This window comes from Hyaena hyaena, unplaced genomic scaffold (genome assembly GCF_003009895.1).
Source record: "Hyaena hyaena isolate Hyena2069 unplaced genomic scaffold, ASM300989v1 scaffold_295, whole genome shotgun sequence".
Taxonomy (NCBI): Eukaryota; Metazoa; Chordata; class Mammalia; order Carnivora; family Hyaenidae; genus Hyaena; species Hyaena hyaena.
This window is the reverse complement of record NW_024080928.1, coordinates 917662-940291: the sequence shown is the minus strand read 5'-3', so window position 1 is coordinate 940291 and position 22630 is coordinate 917662. Positions and strand designations below refer to the sequence as shown.

The window sequence follows — 22630 nt, the reverse complement described above, 5'->3', positions numbered from 1 at the left end:
GATTGAGCCAATCAGGCGCCCGAATTCCACAGTTTTTGTCGGAGTTCTTGGGACAGAGGGATGCTGTTTGGGGCTGCTGAACTAGAGCTACTAGCGATGATATTGCTACCAAGAGGAGATAGTAATCTGCGAATGGAATCTACTTAGAGGGAAAACAGAAGACAGATGGAGAGAGTAAGACCCGATTTCCAATGACATCGTTGGAGCCCCTAAACCAAGCCTTGCCTGGAGTCTGTCTCTGGCCTTTTTGGTTATTTGACGATAGATTCCTTTTCTCCTTAACTTTAATTCAGTTGGATTCGTTATTTACAACCAAAAAAGTCCTGACCAATAGGAAAAAAAGATGTATATTATTTTGTTTTCTTGTTTAATTGCTCTGTGCATTTATTAGCTAATATTATTAATGCAGCAAAGAGGGAACAAAAGCTCACAGACACGCTCTGTAGTTTCACAGGACACAGTGCAGGGAAAAGAGTGACTTGAGAAGGATTGACAGTATCCTAGCGTTCTGGTGGACACTCTCCTGGGGGAGGGGACCTCTAATTCCTGTTGGAGGGGGTCTCATTCCTGGAGGGGGAATGCCTATTGACATCCCTCCAGCAAGGGGTTGGTGGGCCCATGGGTGGTCTCACACCAGGTGGAGGAGCCATAATGCCGGGAGCTGGCGGGGTCCCCTGTCCTGGTGGGCACCGAGGTGGGGCTCCAGCAATGCTGGCAGTAGCAGCCACTGCAGCAGCCGCTATAGTATCTCTTCCCTGTGGAGCCATTTCCTCTTGGGATGGCCCCCCAACCCCTCGCACAGGGCCTGCCAATCCGGCAGGAGCCGGGGGCACTGGAACACCAGCCAGCGCGCCTCTGCCCGCTGCCCTGTCAACCCCAAGACTTCCTCCAGCTCCAGCTCCAGCAAGTGGTACCCAAGCAATGCCAGTTATCTTTGGGGGATGGGCCTTCCACAGGCATCAAAACCAAGTTCTCACTACATCTCGACACCAGACCCCAAACCCACTTTTCTTCACACTCTGGCTGCTTCGCATTCTTTGGCCTAATCTTCCTGAATTCATCACAATCACTGAGCATCAAGTTCATATGTTTGTCAAAAGCCTTAAAGGTGCCAATGAAGGTTCAGTCATCTTGCAGGATATGTCTCGTTCTATGGTCAATGTGCTGCTCTTTCCCACACTCATGGTTGCTGTTCCACAGTAAGGTTTCAGGACCCTTAAGACCTAAGGGAAGGCTACAGGTAAAGGTACAACACAGATTCTCCTACAAACAATGCAAGCTTGGGGCAGAAGCTTCAAACAGTAGGCGGAGCCTACTTGCTGACGCTGAGATCGCCTTGGTTACAGCTGACACTCTTAGTTGCTCAGTGACGCCCTCCTTCGGACATTTGACTTGGAATTGCACCTCGGATCCGTGCGGGTCCATGCGGGTCCATGCGAGTCCGCATGGGTCGGTCTCAGGAATAAGCAGTCCCTGGCCCACTCCACCGTGCTGCTAGCTGCCTCTCAAACAGACCGTCAGGAATCTCTGGCCAAGATCTATATTATTTTAAATGCAATGATTAAATCTAAACTACAAAGTAGAAGAGACCTCCAGGGACCCTGTTTCAGTGATTAGATAATTATGCCATCTAATAAGCCTAACTAATTCTCCTGAAATCAGTCCCTTGGGGGAACTTTATTTGCTTAAGTATTTTAGAGATCTCCCCTTACAATCTTATTTATGATTTTAATTTGTGCTCCGGAGAAATGGGTTTCTCAGAAAGGATACATTTTGACTCCCATGTTAACTAAAACACACCAGGGGGATTTTATAGTAGGAGGCACACGACGTCTTCCTCAGCCTGACAAAATCCGGACATGTTGATATCCTGATCACGGACAATCCTGAACTTCCCTAAAAAAAACCCTGGAAACACACTCTTTTTTAGTCTTCAGCTTCAAGGCATTATTACATTTAATGAACTTTGGTCCATTAGGCACTGCGTAGCTGCTTCTTTAAAATTATAAAACATTTGGAGTCCCAGCCAAAAAAAGACTTTAACAACATACAATGATTATCTTGTTTTTCTTTAAACATCTTCAAGAACTTTGCAAATTTTCCTATTCGTTATCATGCATCTTAGGGGGTTAGTATATTTACTTTAGAAGATTTCCCGGAGTGTTAATAAAAGGCTAAATGTTACATTATGACAAGGCTCCTCAACTTACTGACTAGCGGAGTCACCTGGGGAGCTTTTCAAAACTATTAATGGCATGGCCCCACCCTAGACTAATTGAATTAGAAGGTCCTAGAGTAGAGTTCTGGCAGTGGTGCTTTTTAAAAGCTCCCCAGGTGATTTTAATGTCCAGCCAGAGCTGAGAACAACTGTATTATTGGAAATACTGACTACAATCTATGATTTGTTTCAGAAAGGAATCTTTAATAAGGAATCCTTTGGAAACACCCTTAATTTCTCAAAACAGAATTTAAAAAATTATACACATACTCACACACACAGGAAAGACATATACATTATATGTGTTTGAGAACTCACTTAGGCTCTTGGGTATATGGAGGCATCTCTCACCAAACCCGATCTTTCCAAGCTGCCTTTTAAAGAAATATGTAAGAGGCCGACTATTTTCCATGTGTTGGAACATCATTCTTCCTTTCTTCAAGGTGAATCATCTCCATTATTATCCTCGAATATTGTCTATTTGAAATTGCATGGGTCTGGGGGTGCCTGGGTGGCTCAGTCGGTTGAGCGTCCAACTTCGGCTCGGGTCGTGATCTCACAGTTCGTGGGTTCGAGCCCCGTGTCGGGCTCTGTGCTGACAGCTAGCTCGGAGCCTGGAGCTGCTTCGGATTCTGTGTCTCCCTCTCTCTCTGACCCTCCCCTGCTCATGCTGTCTCTCTCTCTCTCTCCCAAAAATAAATAAAATATTAAAAAAAAAAAAAAAAGAAATTGCATGGGTCTGCAATTGATCCTTTGTTAACTTTCCTTAAGACAGAGCTTACTTACTATTTCTCCAACTCCAGTTTGTGGTGCTTAGACTTAGAGGAAGACTCATGATTTCTATCTCAGGGATACTATCTTCTTGGTTCTGAATAGTACATAAAACTGAAAATGACCCAAGGAAACTTTCAGAGCAAGAGAGAAAGAGTAAGATCTTGAGGTAAAGGTGACCAGGTGAAGCCAATCACAGAATCTCTTTCCTTTAATGTGAGCAAAAAGTGATTTTTAAAAATAGCAAAAGTTTACCAATAGCCACCATAGAATAAAAGAGGTATGACCTTGCCAAAGTAAGAAATGGCAGCTGGAGGAAGAAATAGACAATTTGGGCTCTTATTCTGGCTCAGTGGTGTGTCAGAGCAGGTTCCCACTGGCTCCGGAGAGCGAGCTGATAGTCCCATCTTCAGGGAGTTTTCAAGCCAGGGATTAAATAGAGCAATTATAAAAATTACACTTACAATTAAACAAATTCTATTTAAATTCTTTTTTTAATGTTTGTTTATTTTTGAGAGAGAGAGACAGAGTGCGAATGCGGGAGAGAGAGAGAGGGAGATACAGAATCCGAAGCAGGCTCCAGGCTTTGAACTGTCAGCACAGAGCCTGACGTGGGGCTCGAACTCATGAACTGTGAGATCATGACCTGAGCCAAAGTCAGCCGCTTAACTGACTGAGCCACCCAGGTGCCCCAAACAAATTATATTTAAAACAAAGATTGTAAATGCTCAAAAATCACCACTTTCTAATTCTTTCACTTCATTTTACTATTATTTATGCTTTTGAGGTTATCTACTATATCCATAAGGTGGAAATACTATATAATAATGTGATACGCTATATAACAATGTGTATTCTGATTCCACATTTAGTCCTGTCACATTGGGGGCTTGAAATTGGTGACGGTGGGAATATTTATGCTGTGCAAACAGGCATACACTACACATTAGGGATTTTTATTTTTGAGAGTAATTCTTATTTACCACCACACTACTGCTCTTAACCTCACTCCCATGTTCCACTGACCATCACCTGAAGTGGTACCCGGTGGCGGGGGGGGGGGGGGTTGGGCAACCCAGCTGACAAAAACCCAAATTCTCACCACTCATTCCCCATTTAGAGAGAGGTGAATTGATGAGGAGAGAATGAAACCCTAGGAAAAAATCAAGGAAAAGAACTGAGTGTTTCATCAGGGACAGAAGAAAACATCCTCAGAGTATGCCATTTACTACGGACTCATACTGAATTGAGGGCATAATTCCAAGCCTAACATATTAAGAATAGGATTTGTATCCAAGTATGAGGTCTGAACCCCTAGTTCAGAACACAGAAGAAATTCTTTAACAAGAGCTTGTGTCCATCAACAGAGAGGGCACACTACCCCAGTTGAACTCTATGTCTGTCTGGCCCTATGGCCGGATCATCAGTGTAGAGAAAAGTACATGGAATACTTCAGTTAGTTCTCAAATTGGAGCTCTTAGAGGAAGACAGATGAGTTTTAGGTAAGTTGGAATGGTGTCAAGATTTCGCTCACACATGTCAAAGAAAAAACAAAAGGTCCAGTCAGCTACCAACATCGAGAATGAGAAAATAAGAATAAGATATAAAACCAAGATGAAATGCTAAAACAGCAAATGGGGCTAAAAGGGGTGATGTCAGAGTTAAGAAAACAAGTTGAAGACCAACACAATACAATTACAGGTTGAATGAATTGGTTGGAAACAGCAAGAAGAATGGACACCAGGTGAAATATCACATTATTGACAGAAAAGGTTTGAAGTTATCCTGTTAGAACAGAGGCAAAGACAAATGTCAAAATTTTATTTTATTTTTTTAATGTTTTATTTATTTCCGAGAGAGAGAGAGAGGCAGTGTGAGTAGGGGAGGGTCAGATAGAGAGGGAGACACAGAATCCGAAACAGGCTCCAGGCTCCGAGCTAGCTGTCAGCAGAGCCTGACACAGGGCTCGAACCCACCAACCGTGAGATCATGACCTGAGCCGAAGTCAGACGCTTAACCAACTGAACCACCCAGGTGCCCCAAAATTTTAGAATATTAGTAATTAAATAGAATTTGGTAACACCGCAACTAGGGGATTAGAATTAACATCACAAATGAGGGGCAGATAGACATCAGATGGATGTGATACCCTGAGAAGGACACAGCATTTATGTAGTATTCTGGCTGGGAGGGTATAACTGGAATCAAAGAAGCATTCTATTAAAAAGAGAAAAAAATCTGTATTCTTTTAAGATGTCAGTGTCATAAGAGACAAATGCTGAGGAACTGATCCATATTAAAGGGGACTGAAGAGGATGACCAGTGTCATGGTCCGAATGTTTGTGTGCCCCCAATATTCATATGTTGAAAACCTAATGCCCAAGGTGATGGTGTTAGGAGCTGAGGCCTTAGGCTGACAATTAGTTCATGAAGACAGAGCTCTCGTTCATTCATTCATTCATTCATTCATTCACTCATTCATATAAGAGCGGCTCCAGAGAGCCAGCTCACCCCTTCCATCATGTGAAGACACAGGCAACAAAAGAAAAAGTAGATAGTTTGTCAAAATTTTATGTTTCAGAGAATAGCAGCAAAACAGTGAACACACAATCCACAAAATGGAAGAAAATTTTTGCATGTCATGTATCTGATAAGAGATTTGTATCTATAATATATAGAACTCTTACAACTCAATAATAAAAAACAACCCAATTAAAAAATGAGCAGTCAGTTAAGCGTCCAACTCTTGATTTCGGCTCAGGTCATGATTTCGTGATTCGTGTCTGTGTTGATGGTGTAGTGCCTGTTTGGGATTCTCTCTCTCTCTCTCTCTTCTCTCTCTCTCTCTCTTTCTCTCTCTCTCAAAAAGAAATAAATAAATAAGGGGTACAGGGTTTCCTTTTTGTGGGGATGCTGAAAATGTTCTAAAATTGACTGTGGTGATGATTGTTCAACGTGAATATACTGAAAACCACTGAATTGTATGCTTTCAATGGGTAAATTGTATGAAATGTGAATTATATTATAAAGACCTAGCATGGAATTTAACTAGCGTAAGAAAGAAGTTTTGTGCTATATTGGTATTCTACAGATCAGAATTTAGAATCATCCCACCTTAGTGCTAATGGATACAAGGAATGGCAATCCACCTGACAGTCAGTTGCTCAGCAAGATGTTTATTGAGTTACTATGTGCTGGGCACTGGGCTTGGGGCTAAGGGATAGTGAACAAGACAAATATGGTTGTCACACTTACAGTACTCAGAGTGTACTACAAAGACATACATTAAATTACAAATTATGCAACTGAATAAATACCCTAGGAGAAAAATCCAGATAGTAGGAAAAAGTCGCTGGAGGGGCCCGATCTAATCTGGGAAAGGAGGGGGACTTCTTCGAAGAAGTGATATTTGAGTTGAGCTCTTGAGGATTATCAAGAATAAACTAGATGAAGTTTGGGTGTGAGGTAGAGAGGATTCCAGACAGAGGAGCCTGGGCCTCTTCTGTCAAGGCACCAGAGGCCAAAGGACAGTGAGAAGTGGGGGGCAGCATGGAGGGTGCTAGAGAGGCTGGCAGACCCTGAGGGCTTCATAAGTCACATTGGGAAATCAATCTTTGTTTCAAGGCCATGGGAAGCTGTTGACAGATTATAAGGAGAGTGTTCAATTCATGTCTCTAGTATGCTTTCCTGTTAAGTTCCCCCTGCATAACACCAAAGTAAAACTACCTGATTATGTCAGTAGAGGTGATGTGGCTCCCCCACTACCAAATTTCCTCGTCCATGGTTCTTATATTTTGGTCCCTGAAAACAGCATCCCTTCCCAGATGGGGAAGGGAGGGGAGAATGTGCAGAGGAGCCCTGAGGACATTAAGCTGGGCCACATGAACTTTGGTGAGCTCAGCAACACCAGTAACACAATGATCCATAAGGACATATTGGCCTTCTGTAAGTTTTGGATGTATGTGAGAGCATGAGATCACTCCCTGGGACTCTAGGGTCTTATTATTTACAGCTGCAATGCTAAAACTGGCACCATAGGCACTTTATAAAATATGGGTGGAGTAGCCCCTGGCCTCTGTTATATATTGCCTGGGCTATGAGCTGGTATCCTCAATTGAGTACAGGTGAAAACAGATGGAAAATAAATCATCTTACAATTCTCAGTGTGTTTTCATTGACTTAGCATCTGTTGGAAAATCTATTCTGAGAATAGCAGCAAGGAACTGATCTACATGGTGGGCAATGGCCAACTGAGGCCTCTGAGAGATGGTTTCTCCATTGGCCGAGGGGTGCTTTGCCAAAGTTCTTAAGGCTATGATGTCGCCTTGACAACGCTAAGTAAAACAAGACACCGAAGTTCTTTAAATTTACCATAAGTCACAAGTTACACTTGCTCTCAATTCTAGATCTGGGGAATATGTGTCCTCTGGTCGATTTATTTTAACTTTTTTGTGTTGGCTGGATGTGGTTGGAGGATGACTTCCATGCTGTAAATGGCAACTCAAAACACTTTTTGTTCTCCTTGCTCTTGACCTTCCCTTCTTCTTTCCTTGTCCTCTTTTACTATAATCCTCTTGGTTTCTTGATCTTTCCTTTGAGTGACCTGCTAGAATTTTGAGCTCTTATATACATGACTCCAACTGGATATGGCGAATTCATCATGATCAACCACCAAACAATACGTTTTATTGAAAATAATTCAATTCTACTATGTGCAAGGTATACACTGATCTCAATGTAGCATTTTGACTCTTGTAAGTCACCCTACTTTCTTCTTTCGCTTCTCTGGCACCCATCTCTCTTGCTTCTCTTTTGTCATCGTCCCAGTAATTGGCACCTCAATATTCATTCAAACCCAAATATGATTAGTCTGAGCCAATCGTAATGGTCTATTGTTCTTGACAATGAATGATTGCTTTAAGAACTTCTGCAGCCATTTTCCCTCCAGCCTGAGGAAGAAGCCAACACTATTCTGGACAAGTTACAAAGAAATGAAGTTGGAGCCCTGATGTAGTGTGCCTGGAGCCCATGCTAGTTCTGAACTTCCTGTTACATGACATAATTAGTTTTCTTATTGTTTAAGCTGATGTGAGCTAGGATATTCTGTTGCTTGCATCTAAAAACACACCTAACTGGGGTGTCTGGGTGACTCAGTCGGTTAAGCATCTGACTCTTGATCTCACCTCAGGTCTTGATCTCAGGGTCATGAGTTCAAGCCCTGTGTTGGGCCCTGCACTGGGCATGAGGCCTATGCAAAAAATATATACATAAAAAATAGGGGCACCTGGGTGGCTCATTCAGTTGAGCGTCTGACTCTTGATTTCAGCTCAGGTCACGACCACGATCCCAGGGTTATGGGATCGAGCCCTGCATCAGGCTCTGTGTTGAGCATGGAGCCTGCTTAAGATCCACTCTCTCTCTTTTCTCTTCCCCTCTCCCCTGCTCATGCTGTCTCTCTCTAAAATACAGTTTTTAAAAATAATTCAAAAAATAAATTTTGAGGCACCTGGGTGGCTCAGTCAATTAAGTGTCCAACTCTTGATCTCAGCTCAGATCAGGATCTCACAGTTCATGAGACTGAGCCCCACATCAGTCGCTGTGCTTACAGCGTGAAGCCTGCTCGGAATTTTCTCCCTCCCTCCCTGTCTGCCTCTCCCCTGCTCATTCTCCCTCTCCCCCCTCAAAATAAATAAACTTATAAATTTTTTAAAGAAAAAATAAAATAAAAACACACTTGCTGATGTTCCTTCTTAGTCCTTTCACCTCCACTTCTCAGGTTCCTTTTCACTGACTTTACTTCTTCTGATCTTAGGGTTTTGTGCTTGGTCCTCTTCTCGTGTTCACCAATCTCTACGAGGGAGCTTGTCCACTTGTTTTTGCTTCAACTACAGTTTACGTGTTGATGGCTTCCAGATCTGAATTTCCAGCTCACACTCTTTCTCAAGCTCCATATTTATATTTTCTGCTGTTTGGGATCAATAATGATATTAATCTTGACTGCACTTCGCAATTACCGTAGAACTTTAGAAATGTATGGGTGTCCATGCCCATCCTGGACAATTTTGGTTCACTAGATTTCGATCAAGCCCAGTGATATCCACTAGAACTTTCTGAGACATTGGAAATATTTTATTTTATTTTATTTTTAAATGTTTTTATTTATTTATAGGAGAGAGAGAGAGAAAGACAGTGTGAGCAGGGGAGGGTCAGAGAGAGAGGGAGTGACAGACTGAAACAGGCTCCAGGCTCTGAGCTGGCAGTCAGCACAGAGCCCGACCGGGGCTCGAACCCACGAACCGCGAGATCATGACCTAAGCGAAAGCCGGACGCTTAACTGACTAAGCCACCCAGGCGCCCCCATTGGAAATATTTTACATCTGCACTGGCCACTGCAGTAGCCATTAGGCACATGTGTTTATTGAACACTTGAAATGCGGCTGGTATGAGTAAGGAATGCAATGTTGACTTTTAGTTAATTTTAATTAATTTACATAGTCACACTTGCTAGTGGCTGCTGTAACGGACAGTGCAGCTAGCCCTCGCAAACCCTACTTGATTACATCTGGGAATCTTTATGAACCTAAATACAAGGTAACTACTACTTCTATCAGATACGACTTCTGTTCCACAGGCAACCTCTTTGGGATTTAGACCGTGACCCAGAGGAAGAGATATATTTTACACAATGACCCAGTATATATCTACATATACTCACTCCCATGTACACACACTCACATACACATACATGTCTACTTACTACTTGTAAGAAACTCTGATGCTTCCTATACTATTCTAGTCTATCAAAAAACTGCTGGCCATGACCCACTAATGCGTCAGCCTCTACAATTTGGCAATCGCTACTACCTCTACGGAGCTGTCTTGTCCCATGAGGTGCTTATCTTTCTACTTTGGGCACTGAAGTCTGCCGGTGCCACTGCTGCTTAGCCAGGCTCATCAGAGCTCCTGTGTATGCAGCTGTGGTCTGCCGCAGTGAAGGGGAGAATGCCTGTCTCCCCTTTGAGCTTCAGTCTGTTAGAAGGCTTCCAAACCACACAGCTGATCTCCGAGTCCTTTAAGAAAAGCTTCTCACTGAAACATCTCTTTTGGCTTCCGTCTATGGCCCTCCAGCTCAAGAAGCCGTGTTTTCACTGGGACTTCAGAGGTAAGAAAATCTGAGTACCAGGCATCACGCTGTGCTCAGAATTGCTTCTCAACCTCTGGCTCTTGGAGTGCCTCTCCTGCCTGATGACCAAGGTTTCCCACTGGCTCAACCTTTTTGCGCCCAAGATAGAGTTCTTCTCAGAAGGCTCCTTCGCTTGCACACATCAGGCATCTGGTGGGCCAGACTCCCACTTTACCTGCCCTTGCAGACATTTTCTCAGACTCAAAAAACTTGATAGGTGTGCAATGAAGGAAGTGTGCTGTGGGACCGTGGTTGGATTCATTCTGTGCGGAGCTGAGGGAGCTTCAGACAGGGACATAGAGGGGGATACGTAGAAGCTTGAGGAAGAGGAGGACCTGATGTGATGTCCTTCCATCTTCCAAGTCAGGTCAGTAGTTTTCCTTTTCTGCTTCCACAATTTCTTCCTGCCTATACGATAGACTCCCCACACTTTAGAGTGGGTGTTTCTGTCCGGGCTTTGAGATCTTCAGGGACAAAGGTCGTGTTTTCTTCATCCTTACCAACCGATGTGATGCTTTTCCTATTGCAGAGAGAAATAGTCACTGAGAGAACAGGCAACGTATTGGATGTGAGAGGGGAGTGTAAGGATTGAAGTCAATTCCCATGGGAATAGGGCTCTGCTGCTGATTGCTTCCAGAGGCTCCAGCCAACCCCAGGTCTAGAGAGAAGGGATAGATGGGCCCTTTGGAGACTTCCAAGGTAGGTTTGAGATCATTAAGGGCACTTTCAAAACCATCCCAGCAACCAAGTAAGTTCTTTGAACCCAGGACGTTCCGCAGTGAGGCTCCATGACCTTGGTATCCTATTCCCAATCCAGATCCAAATCCCAGTCAGGTGTGCAGGCAAGGAATTAAAGCATTTCAGGTCTGAATGCACCTTCGAGATGGACTAGGAAGGTCCCCTCACTGAACTTTCACAAGAACCAGACTTCAAGCCGAAAGCAGTCCTTCAGTTGACTTCCCTTCTTTTTCTTTTCCTGGATTTCCATGGAAATCAGTAATGAAGGAATGATTGATGGTCTGCTTCCTGCAAGCGTTCGTGTTCTCACCTCTTAGTAATATCCACTGGGAGTACGAGTAGCAAGGAAACCCAGGAGGAGGAGGTGTGGGCCGAGTTGTGTGCATCCAGCAACTTGAAACAGTTTTAGGGGCTAAACTTGAGTTCTGAAGGTGGTTCTAGAGGCCGCTAGAGACCCTCATCTATACAGCTTGCCCAGTGCATAGATCCTCTGAAGGGAACCAAAGTCCTGTGGGCATTTGGAAGCCCAAGTACAGCTTGGAGAAGCGTGGAAGAGAAGCTTTGGCCCCGAGACTGATTCTGGAAGAGCACACTGCTGACCCAGTCTTGCTTTCTGCTTTACTTCACTTCTCAAAAATTCGGCGGCTGATCTTGGACTTTTGGAAGTAGCTAAGTCTAGAGGGGAGCAGGCATGTTGGCCTCCTTGCTGAGGAGCGTGTGTCTCGCAGCTGCACTGCTCTCATAGCACAGGTGTACAGAGCATGATTAAGTGACCCCAGAAATGTGACTGCCTGGGGTGCGGTGCTCATTCTTGCACCCTGACGCAACTAGCCCAGGGTGTGGGTGCTCTCCGCCTCACCCCTCTTTTTTCTTCCCGGCCCCCCCCAACACTGAGTTTCAAACTCTGGTGTCACTGTGAAAAACAGACAGGTTTCCTGCTGTTGTTGTTGATTTGGTTTTAGAACCATTCGCTCCGGTCCATTTTAGAAGTCTGCCCGAAAAGCAGGACAAACTTTTGAAAAATCTTTCAGCACCTTCATTGATCCAGATTTTAGTGTGATTTGGCAGGCGATGCCGGGTAACATGTTCCAGTGTTTTAACTTGCACATAACTGCCAGATTAGCTATTGTTTGACTTGTACAATTATTAATGAAATGTGGAAAAGAAAGGGTGATAACCGCAAAGCCTGTGGGAATGTCTAGACATGAGGGTGGGGGGTGGGAGGCGGAGCACCGAAGGGAGACGACACAGAATTTCCTTGACTTTGGTTTTTTTCTCAGACTCAGTATTTCTGCCTTAGCATAGCCACATGTGGGCCAGGATACTGATAGGTGAGAGCTCCTTTTTCAGTTAAAATGGAAAACCAAGTTTTGGACTCTATGCTAGACACATTTCTCACCTGTGTGAGAAAAGATGCCATCCCTTCTTAAAAGAAAAGATGCCATCCCTTCGGCTGTAAGGTAAACACACACAGGCTCACAAATGCACACTGACATTTCGGTTCTCAAGAGCTGCTTCGAGGGCAATGCAGCGAGGAGAGAGATGCTCAGGGTAAGTTTTTGGAGGAAGATTTTGGGTTCAGGAGAGCTTACGGATGTCATGCATGCACTTTGCAACCTTGTGTCAGGGTCACAAGCTGAGAGAGGGAATCAGACCAACACACAAGGATTTGGGGCGAGATCTCCATGGGCAAAAAGCAAAAAGAAACCACGTAGGTTGTGTGCTGAGTTGCTTTTGGTATAAGTACAGATGTATAAATTTACATGAAAAAAACCGTACCTAATGGATCGTTGTGTACGCACGTGCAATTGCATGTAGTTTGTCTCATCCACATAAATGCAAATACAAATTTCAAGTTGCTGGATGGACTGTTTTTCTTATCTATGTTGAGAAAAGGCTTTCCCTTTGGTTTTATTCAAAGCAAAGCAAGCATCTCCCTCCCCCAGACTCTCAACCCACCAGGACCCTCCTTGCAGACAGACCCAGTTCTGAGCGCGAGCCTTGGTTCTCAGAGGACAGCTTCCGGCGGTGTGGGAATAGGCCTCAGGACTTGCTCTTGTGCATGTCCTGACCTGGCCGCAGTAGCTGGCTCGCCTCCTCAGCCTCATTGCACTCAAGGCCATAAGCAGTACTACCCTAGGACACACGAGCGTATGTTTTGTTTGGGGTCCCGGCAGAAGAAGCCTGGGACAGGTGCTGCTGTCTGGAATGGGTGGATGTCACGGGGAGCAACCGTGAGCGGTGGGGCAAGTGGAGGCAGCAGGTAGCCTAGGAGCCTGTGAGAGAGGAAGGAGGGGTGAGATTCGACAAAGACCCTGCGGGGGAGAAAAGAAATGGAGCCACAGAATTTTGGAGCTAGAAGAAACCTTTGAGAATGTTTAAGCCCAATCTCTTCATATTACAGATGAGAAAACTCAGGCTCAGAGAGAGGAGCTGATTTGTCCAGAGTTAAGAGGTATGTATCAACAGATATGAAATTAGAATTCAGATTTCCTATCTCAAGCCTTGTAGACGGACTACCAGGATGAAATATTAAATATACTAAAACCACAATAAGCTAATATTGAGCTCAGTTGTAATTCAAAGGAACTGTTGTTTCTCAACCGACTAAATGCCCTATTGTTCTTCATTAAGAAAGCAGATAATTCTGAGTCCTGACCATTCCAGATTTCTCTTATAGATCCTGTACTTTAATGCAGTTTTATTTTTATTTTTTTTAAATGTCTTATTTATTTCTAGGAGAGAGAGAGAGAGAGAGAGAGACAGCGTGAGCAGGGGAGGGTCAGAGAGAGAGGGAGACACAGACTCCGAAACAGGCTCCAGGCTCTGAGCTGGCAGTCAGCACAGAGCCCGACGCGGGGCTCGAACCCACGAACCGCGAGATCATGACCTAAGTGAAAGTCGGACGCTTAACCGACTAAGCCAGGCACCCCGATGCAGTTTTATTGTAATCATGCCAAATATCATGGGCAGATAATGAATTTACTAGATTATTTCAGATCATTTCCTTATATACTAATTCGTTTTATAGGATCACATTCAAACTCTCTCTCTCTCTCTCTCTCTCTCTCTTTTTTGTAATCACCAGAATCACTCTGTGATTTAGGTAGGTAAACTTCAAAACGCCAGGAGAAATTGCTTCTCATATTTCCAGCTAAGACTTGAAAAGCCTAGGGTCTGGAAACAGTATGAAAAAGTCAGGTGGTTCTCTTAAGGCTTCCAGTATAGTTTTGGCATTCGTCTCACAACTGAAGTCTTTGTTTGGACTGTATGAAATCTTGTGGTGGTTTTTCATCTCTAGGAAGGAGTGATTTGTTAAAAAATCACTCCAACGCTACATAGGTAACATCTTCTTTTGCGCTGGGCTAGCAAATTGGTCAGAATCACCTCATTCTTTCAGAACTGCCAAAATCCTTTCCAAGTCCAAAACTTTGGTAACAATTCTATCCTTGTCTTCCTCTTTAAAGAGCTGGTGTCTGTGATTTTTGTTTTAAATGTTTTTAATTTATTTCTGAGAGACAGAGAGAGAGAGAGACAGCATGAGCAAGGGAGGGTCAGAGAGAGAGGAAGACACAGAATCCGAAACAGGCTCCGGGCTCTGAGCTGTCAGCACAGAGCCCGACGCGGGGCTCAAACCCACAAACGGTGAGATCACGACCTGAGCCGAAGTCGGACGCCCAGCTGACTGAGCCACCCAGGTGCCCTGTGTCTGTGATTTTTTAACTATAAGGTGCCCATTGCTTGAAACATAGGGCTTAGGGCCCTTTATTTCTTCTATCCAAACTTCTTATGAATGTCTAGGAGCTGCAGGGCAGAAAAATTTAACAGTCATAAATTTTGTTTCTGAAATCTCTAATTTGCTCTGGGTTTCCACTTTCTATTCAATTCCATTTGCCTTGTCTTTCAAAGACTCCTATTTTCTAGCACTGACATGTATTAATCATTTTTAAAACTGTGTGTGTGTGTGTGTGTGTGTGTGTGTGTTTCCTGTCATTTCAACAGCTTTGAGGGGAGCGGGGAGGCTGGCATGTGGGTCAAGCTTTTATTGCAGTTTCCCCCCTGCAATCTCTTAGATGAGGGGCAAGTGCGGGGAATGTGCTTCTGCCCCGGCTGTCACTGCTTCCGAGTTTAGAAAAAGGCTGAGGAATTGGGGTGTCACACTTCTAATGTGGGTACCTGTGCCTGCAGAGTAGTCTGGAGGGTGCACTGGGTGGGTGGGGTGGTGGGGGGAGGAATGTCTTACCGAAGCTCCCTTCACATAATCTCTTTTATTGGCAAGTTTAAACCATTTACATTTAAAGTAATTACTGATAAGGAGGGACTTCTGTCATTTTGTTAGTTGTTTTCTACATGCCTTACAGCTTTTTCATCCTTCATTTCCTGTATTACCGTCTTCTTCTGTATTTAGTGGATCTTTTTTTTATATAGTGATATGCTTAAATTCATTACTAATTTCCTTTTGTGTGTATTCTATAGCTATTTGTTATAGTTACTATGGGGATAATATTTAACATCCTAAAATTATAACGCTCTGATTTAAATTTATACCACCTTAACTCCAAGAACATACAAAAACTCTATGCCTTTACAGCTCTGTCCCCAGCTCTTCTGGTTGTTGATGTCACAAAATTACATCTTTATATGTTGTGTGCCCTAAAACGTAAACTAATAATTTTTTAATGGATTAGTCTCTTAAATTACGTAGAGAACAAAAAGTGGAGTTACAAACCAAGGTTACGATAAAACTAGTTTTTAGATTCATTTAAAAAATGTGTTAGTCTCTTAAATCACGTAGAAAACAAAAAGGGGAGTTATAAACCATTGTTACAGTGATACTAGCTTTTATAGTTGCCCCGGTGTTTATCTTTATTGAGATCTTTGTTTCTTCATGCAGCTTCAGGTTAGTGTCTAGTGTCTTTCATTTCACCCTGCAGGACTCCCTTGAGTAGTGAGTGTTTTTTGCCGGGCGGGTCTGGTGGTAACAAACTCCTTCAGCTGTTGTTACCTGGTAATGTCTTAATTTCTTCTTCACTTACTTTTTTAATATTTGTATTTTATTTCTAGGAGAGAGAGAGAGAGAGAGAGACAGCGTGAGCAGGGGAGGGTCAGAGAGAGAGAGTCACAGACTGAAATAGGCTCCAGGCTCTGAGCTGGCAGTCAGCACAGAGCCCAACGCGGGGCTCGAACCCACGAACCGCGAGATCATGACCTAAGCGAAAGCCGGACGCTTAACCGACTAAGCCACCCAGGCGCCCCCCTTCTTCACTTTTGAAGAATAGTTTTGCCAGGTAAAGGATTCCTGATTGACAGCTTTTTTCTTCTAGCATTTTGAATATATCAAGCTACTGCCTCCTGGCCTCCAGAGTTTCTGATGAGGAATCTGCTAAATTGTTATGGAGAATCTGTTGTAGGGAACCAATTGCTTCTCTCTTGCTGCTTTCATAATTCCCCCTTTGTCTTTGTCTTTCAAAAGTTTGGTTACAATCAGTCTTAGTGTGGGTCTCTTTGACTTCATCTTTCTTGGAGTTTGTTAAGCTTCTTGGATGTTTATATTAGTGTATTTCATCATATTTGGGACGTTTTCAGCAGTATGAGGCAGTATGCCATTAAGGGCTAACAAAATGGCAATGGGGTGGTTTGACAAGGTTTCAAGATATGGAAGTTGATTTGGACTGAAGGAAGGACAGGATTTAGGAAGGCATCAAGATGGTGATATATTCTAGGCAGAAGTGAGGATAAAACCTGTTAATGAAGTAGTATTCATTGTGTCTGATGTGGCAGGCACATCAACCATCTCATTTAAAATTCAAAATAGAGGGGCGCCTGGGTGGCTCAGTTGGTTGAGTGTCCGGCTTCGGCTCAGGTCACAATCTCACGGTTCGTGGGTTCGAGCCCCCTGTCGGGCTCTGTGCTGACAGCTAGTTCAGAGCCTGGAGCCTGCTTCAGTGTCTGTGTCTCCCTCTCTCTCTGACCCTCCCCTGCTCACGCTCTCTCTTTCTCTCTCTCTCTCTCTCAGAAATAAAGAAAACATTAAAAATTTAAAAAAAATCTGCCCTAAAAAATAAAAAATAGAAAAAAAATAAAAAATAAAATTCAGAATAGAGTACTAAAATATCAAAACAGAGGTACTAGCATTCTCATTTTATAGCTAAGAAAATGATGTTAAGGGAGCTTGAGAGACCTGCCCAAGCTCACATGGCTAATGAATGACTCACATGGCTAATTAATAATTGACTGGAGAGTAAGAATTAACGTAATTCAGGCACTTTCCGCTTTACCATCCTACCAAGAGTAGTTGCATGAACAGAATTTGCAGGTGAGGATTCTTAAGTCACTCTGGAGTCAAGTAAATAGGGTTGGCCAGACCAATGGGCAAGGGTAGAAAAGCAGTAGGAGATAAAGCTTAGATAAACGGGTCGCATTATAAAAATCTTCAAATACCAGGCTTAAAGTTTAGGCTTTCTTTTATGGATAAGGGAGAAGTACTGGCAGTTGAGAGTAAAGAATTTTTAATTTCTTTCCAAAAGATGTGGTATAAATATGGAACGACAGTAAAAAGTAAATTCCTTGAAATCATGGATGTCTTTTTGGACTAAATGAAGGTGCCAGGGTCATATCTCCATAGTTAGTCAACAAGTAGAGTGATAATACAGTCCACTCACCAAGAGCTTTTCATCTTCTGTTTATCTCTTAAGAAAACCTAAATCCATTTCTCTTTGTCTGAACACTTCATTTTCGTCCCCCAAATAGCAACTTCTGTTTTGTAGATTATTCTTGTTCTATTCTTCCTTTTGGCTTTATAAAATGAACATCTGGAATTTTCCTGGATTGTTATATTCTTGAAATAAAATTCTATTAAAAGATTTGTTGTGGTTCAAAGGAAAATTTATTATTTTGTTTGGGGTGCTTTCGAGTTTGTGGAACACTTATCGATGTCATATGTAAATTTAGCATTTCAATCCCAATCTAAGCCCTTCAACCGATGAATACAATCTTGTTGGGACAAGTAAAATTCACGGGGCATTTATGTAGAAATGCTTTCTTTACTGTAGTAGTAACGTGGGTAGGTATCATCATTTTCGAGATGGATTATTGGGAAAACTATTAGTTTGTCCAGAAATGAAAATTCTTTAAAAGTTCCATCTGCCATTAAAATGCTTGAAATGCTTGCTCTTGCAAGGGCCTGACAAGAAATGTCACAGAAGTGCATTTGGTTCCTGGAGTTGCCTAGTATTTTAGGGGGAAGTCTGCTTTTTCTATGTGAAGTGTCTCACACAGAGCCTGGTACACAGCAGGATCTAAACATTAATTTCTACTTTTTCCCTTGTGAGTGTGAAAGACTCACTGTAAGGTCCCAATGTGTCCTGGCAGATTATATTTTGGGGTGGTTCTTTTAATTTTTGTTTGTTTATTTACTGAGAGAAAGAAACACACACACAGCATGATCAGGGGAAGGGCAGAGAGAGAGGGAGACGCAGAATCTGAAGCAGGATCCAGGCTCTGTGCTATCAGCACAGAGCCTAACGTGGGGCTTGAACCCATGAACCACAAGACCATGACCTGGGCCAAAGTATGCATGTTTAAAAGACTGAACCACCCAGGCACTTCAGGGTGGTTTTTTTCCTCATTAAAAACAAATTGGGATCTAATTTACATGTAATAAAATGCATAGTTTGTAAGTGCAAAGTTAGATTAGGGTTTTTTTTCTATTATATCCACCCATGTAGCCACTACGCAGCCCAAGATAGAGGAAGTTTCTCTTACTTCACTTTCTTATGTCTATCACCATAAATTAGTTTTGTCTATTCTTAGAAATAGAATTGTACAATGTGTACTCTTGTGTCTGGTATTTTTCACTCAGGATAATGTCTGTAAGGTTCAACCATGTTATGACACTAAATAGTGTAGCACTGTATAGATGTATCTCAATTTGTCCATTCTCTTGCTGATGGACATAGGGCTGTTTCTAGCTTGGAGCTATTATGATGAAAGCTGCTGTGTTTATTCTTGAACAACTCTTTCTGGGAACATATGCTTTTATTTCTCTTGAATAAATATCTAGTGGAGGAATTGCTGAGTCACAGGATGGATGTGCATTAAACTTGATTGAAACCGTCAGTTTTCCAAAGCGCTTCAGCATTCTCTACTCTCAACAGCAGCTTATGAGGGTTCTGATTGTTCCACAGCCCTACTGACACTTGGCACTGTCAGTCATTATCATTTTAGTCGTTCTAGTGGGTTCCTAGCAGGTTTCGACACAAAAAATATCTAAGTCTATGTGCAGAACAAAAATATCATGCTTTTCAGTTGGTACCTGAGTTTTTCTAAAAGAAAGAACTGTCTTTGTTTGAGAAAGGCCTCCGATAAGCTGATTTGGGAAGGCCTGGAGTCATAGGTTGCAAGGAAGCACGAAGGAGATGGCCTACAGAAGAAAGGAACAAGAATTCAGGAGTGTAGTGAGACCATAGAGGAGAAAAAAGAAAAATTATTGGGAAATATGGCAGAGACTAGACCCCTGGGCAGCAGAAATGGCTGAGGGACTTTGCAGGAACAAGGAAATTTAATATTAAAACTTAAATGATATTCTCTAGGTAGATCTAGCCACAGTCAGGTGCCTCAGAAGATTCCTTTTGCGGGGTGGGGCAGGGAACCAGGGGAGAGGCCCAGGGACTGTGCTTGGGCCACTCTCAAGGTAGACATGAGGGAGAAATTCCAAGTAGCTGAGAAGAAAACGATAATTCAACTTAAATTAGAAATTAGAACTAGAAGTAATTAAAGTAATTCTCAAAGAATTCCAGAAACCTTTAGATTTCCCAAGGGGCATGGAGCTTCCCTATGAACCTATCTTTTCACTCCTTTATAAATTTTAAGGCACAGAGTGACACTAGCTGACAGCCAAAACTAGTGTGACCATATGTGCAAGTGACTTCAGAACTTAACTGGCTTATTTTCTGGCCCCCAGGTAATCAGTAATAACATCACCTCTTGCTCTTAAAAGTGTCTTGCTTTGGAAAGTCAGTTAATGTGGTCAGTCTAGCTCAGCAGTTCTCAGCTTTGACTACAGATTTCAACCACCTGAGGAGCTTTACAAGCTCCTGATGCCCGAGTCCCACGTCTGGAGATTCTGATTCATATGTTTGCTACATGGACTCTGGGAATCACAAAGCTCTCAAGTGATTCCAGTGGGAGGCCAAGATTGAGAATCACTGCTCCGGCTCTAAGCCATGGAACTAAGGGTTTATTGGAGAAGAAATTGTACTCTTGCGGGCGCCTGGATGGCTCAGTCGGTTGAGTGTCCGACTTCGGCTCAAGTAGTGATCTCACAGCTCGTGGGTTCGAGCCCTGTGTCGGGCTGGCTGACAGCTCCGAGCCTGGAGCCTGCTTCGGATTCTGCATCTCCCTCTCTCTCTGCTCTTCCCGTGCTCATACTTTGTCTCTCTCTCTCTCTCTCTCTCTCTCTCTCAAGGATAAACGTTAAAAAAAATTAAAAAAAAAGAGAGAGAAATCGTACTCTTGGGAAAACTAATCAAATAAGGGCTATCATGAAAAAGTGTTTCTTTGCTTCTGTAACATTACCAACATTTGGATCTGAAGGAAACAAATATTGTAAAATTCAACATTATATTCCAAAAAATTATTTAAATAGCAATCTTTTTTAACATTTAAATCTTTTTAAAAAATTTTATTCATTTTCAGATAGAGAAAGCATGAGTGGGGGAGGGACAGAAACAGAGGGAGAAAGAGAGAGAATCCCAGATAGGCTCTGCACCATCAGCACAGAGCACCATGCAAGGCTTGAAGTCACGAACCACGAGATCATGACCTGAGCCAAAGTCAGATGCTTAACTGACTGAGCCACCCAGGTGTCCCACAAAAAATCTTAATAAAAATAACAGACTAGCTACAATCTTTTGTATAGCATGACATTTTCGTTGAGATTTATGGAGTTAGAAATTCTACTTAGGAGTTTTTATTAGAGGTATCTGTATAGTAATGCTAAGATTTCTAACCTATGCAGATTGCGTCTTTCTTTGACAAACATAAAATGTTTATGGACTGATCTTTTTTTATATTTATCTATTTATTTATTTTTTGATCTTTTATTTTTGAAACATTGTTGACATCATCAAGATGCACTGACGGGTGTCTGTATCTTTAGCAGGGACACTATAAAGAGATTTGGGCAGGAATGGCTAAAATTCACATTGACAAGGGCCTCTTGTTTTCGCCACCTGGGCTGTGTCCATTAACTTGTCTCGTTCATTATAGACTGCTTCAGGCACAATTCTGACAGAATTCGCAGACTCCAGTGCTCCAGTGTTCTGACTCCAGGCCTGCCTGATTCCCCCACAAGTAGGGTCCACCGTCCCTCCTCTTTATTAAACCAGCTTACTGTCCCTGCCAATTCTGAAGTCTTCAGGAGACATTTGAGGAAACGTAGCCTACCTCTCTGGGACTCAGCATCGAGTCACTATGGCTGTTAGGGTTTTTTTGTTTTATTTTGTTTTGTTTTAGTGAGCTCTACACCCAATGTGGGGTTGGAACTCATGACCCCAAGATCAAGAGTTGCGTGCTTTACAGACTGAGCCAGCCAGCCACCCCATAGCTGCTAGTTTCAACCTCAACTTTATGTCTTGGTTCTGGTAACAGGGCCTCTGCTTGTGCCTAGGACTCACGCCCCCATTCCCTGAGTCATGGGGCCTGGATCCCATGCTTCCATGCCATCATCATGTATCTCTGTTGTTCTCGGATGCGAGCCCACCTCTGGGCCCATGGCTAACTCCAGCCCTGTGAGCGAACCCTTCTCTCAGCCAGACGCCTGCCTCTCGGATTCCTCCATTCCTCCACATTACCAGAAGGCCATCCCCGGGGACTAGGTCTGACCTGGCAGTGCGTGTCACGACACAGTGGCAGGTCCAGCATCCCACTCTGGCCTTTCTCCCCGTGTGCTGCCTCCACGTATCCTCCAGGCCATGCATGGTTGTGAGCAGAGAAAAGACGCCGTCCCTCTGCTCATCACAGCGGCTGCTTGTTTTTCAGTCCTCACCCCTATCTCCCTCGTCCCTTCTGTCCCTCCCTTGGTGGTGCTGTCCCTATCTCCTAGTACACCAGCATCTTCAAACACTGTCAGGGACCTGGCATCTGGCTACTGTAAGTGCTCAGGATGAGACATTCTGTAACCACTTCAGGCACTAAGTGGCCAGCAAAAGAAACAAGGCTGGAAACAGAGTGTTTCTTGCAGAAGCTTATTCCTGAACTAAAGAAACCAACGCACATTATGATTTTTAAAAGTAATACATCTTTTTTATAGAGAGGTCAGAAAGCACAGAACCACCTTGAGATAATCTCTGTCACTAGTTTTGGTACACTAGGGACCTAGCCTTTCCTTCTCTTTGCTTTCTCTTTCGTTCTCATAAACACACCCACAGACACGACATAGGGCGGTACATATATATTTGAATCACACTGTACATGTGATTTGTAATTTGTTTTTTAACTTAATACTATGCCTTAAAGCTTTTCAACAAATTCTTTTACTTTTTGTAATGTTTATTTATTTTTGAGAGAGAAAGAAAGAGACAGAGCGTAAGAGAGAAGGGGCAGAGAGAGAGGGAGACACAGAATCCCTAGCAGACTCCAGTCTCCGAGCTGTCAGCACAGAGCCAAACGGTGAGATAATGACCCGAGCCGAAGTTGGATGCTTAACCCACTGAGCCACT

The 22630-nt window shown here is 43.1% G+C and overlaps 1 pseudogene; it reads right to left on the bottom strand.

Moving 5' to 3' along the window:
* Window positions 1-448: 448 nt before the first annotated feature.
* LOC120241958 lies at window positions 449-1425 on the bottom strand (annotated as a pseudogene).
* Between the last annotated feature and the right edge of the window lie 21205 nt (window positions 1426-22630).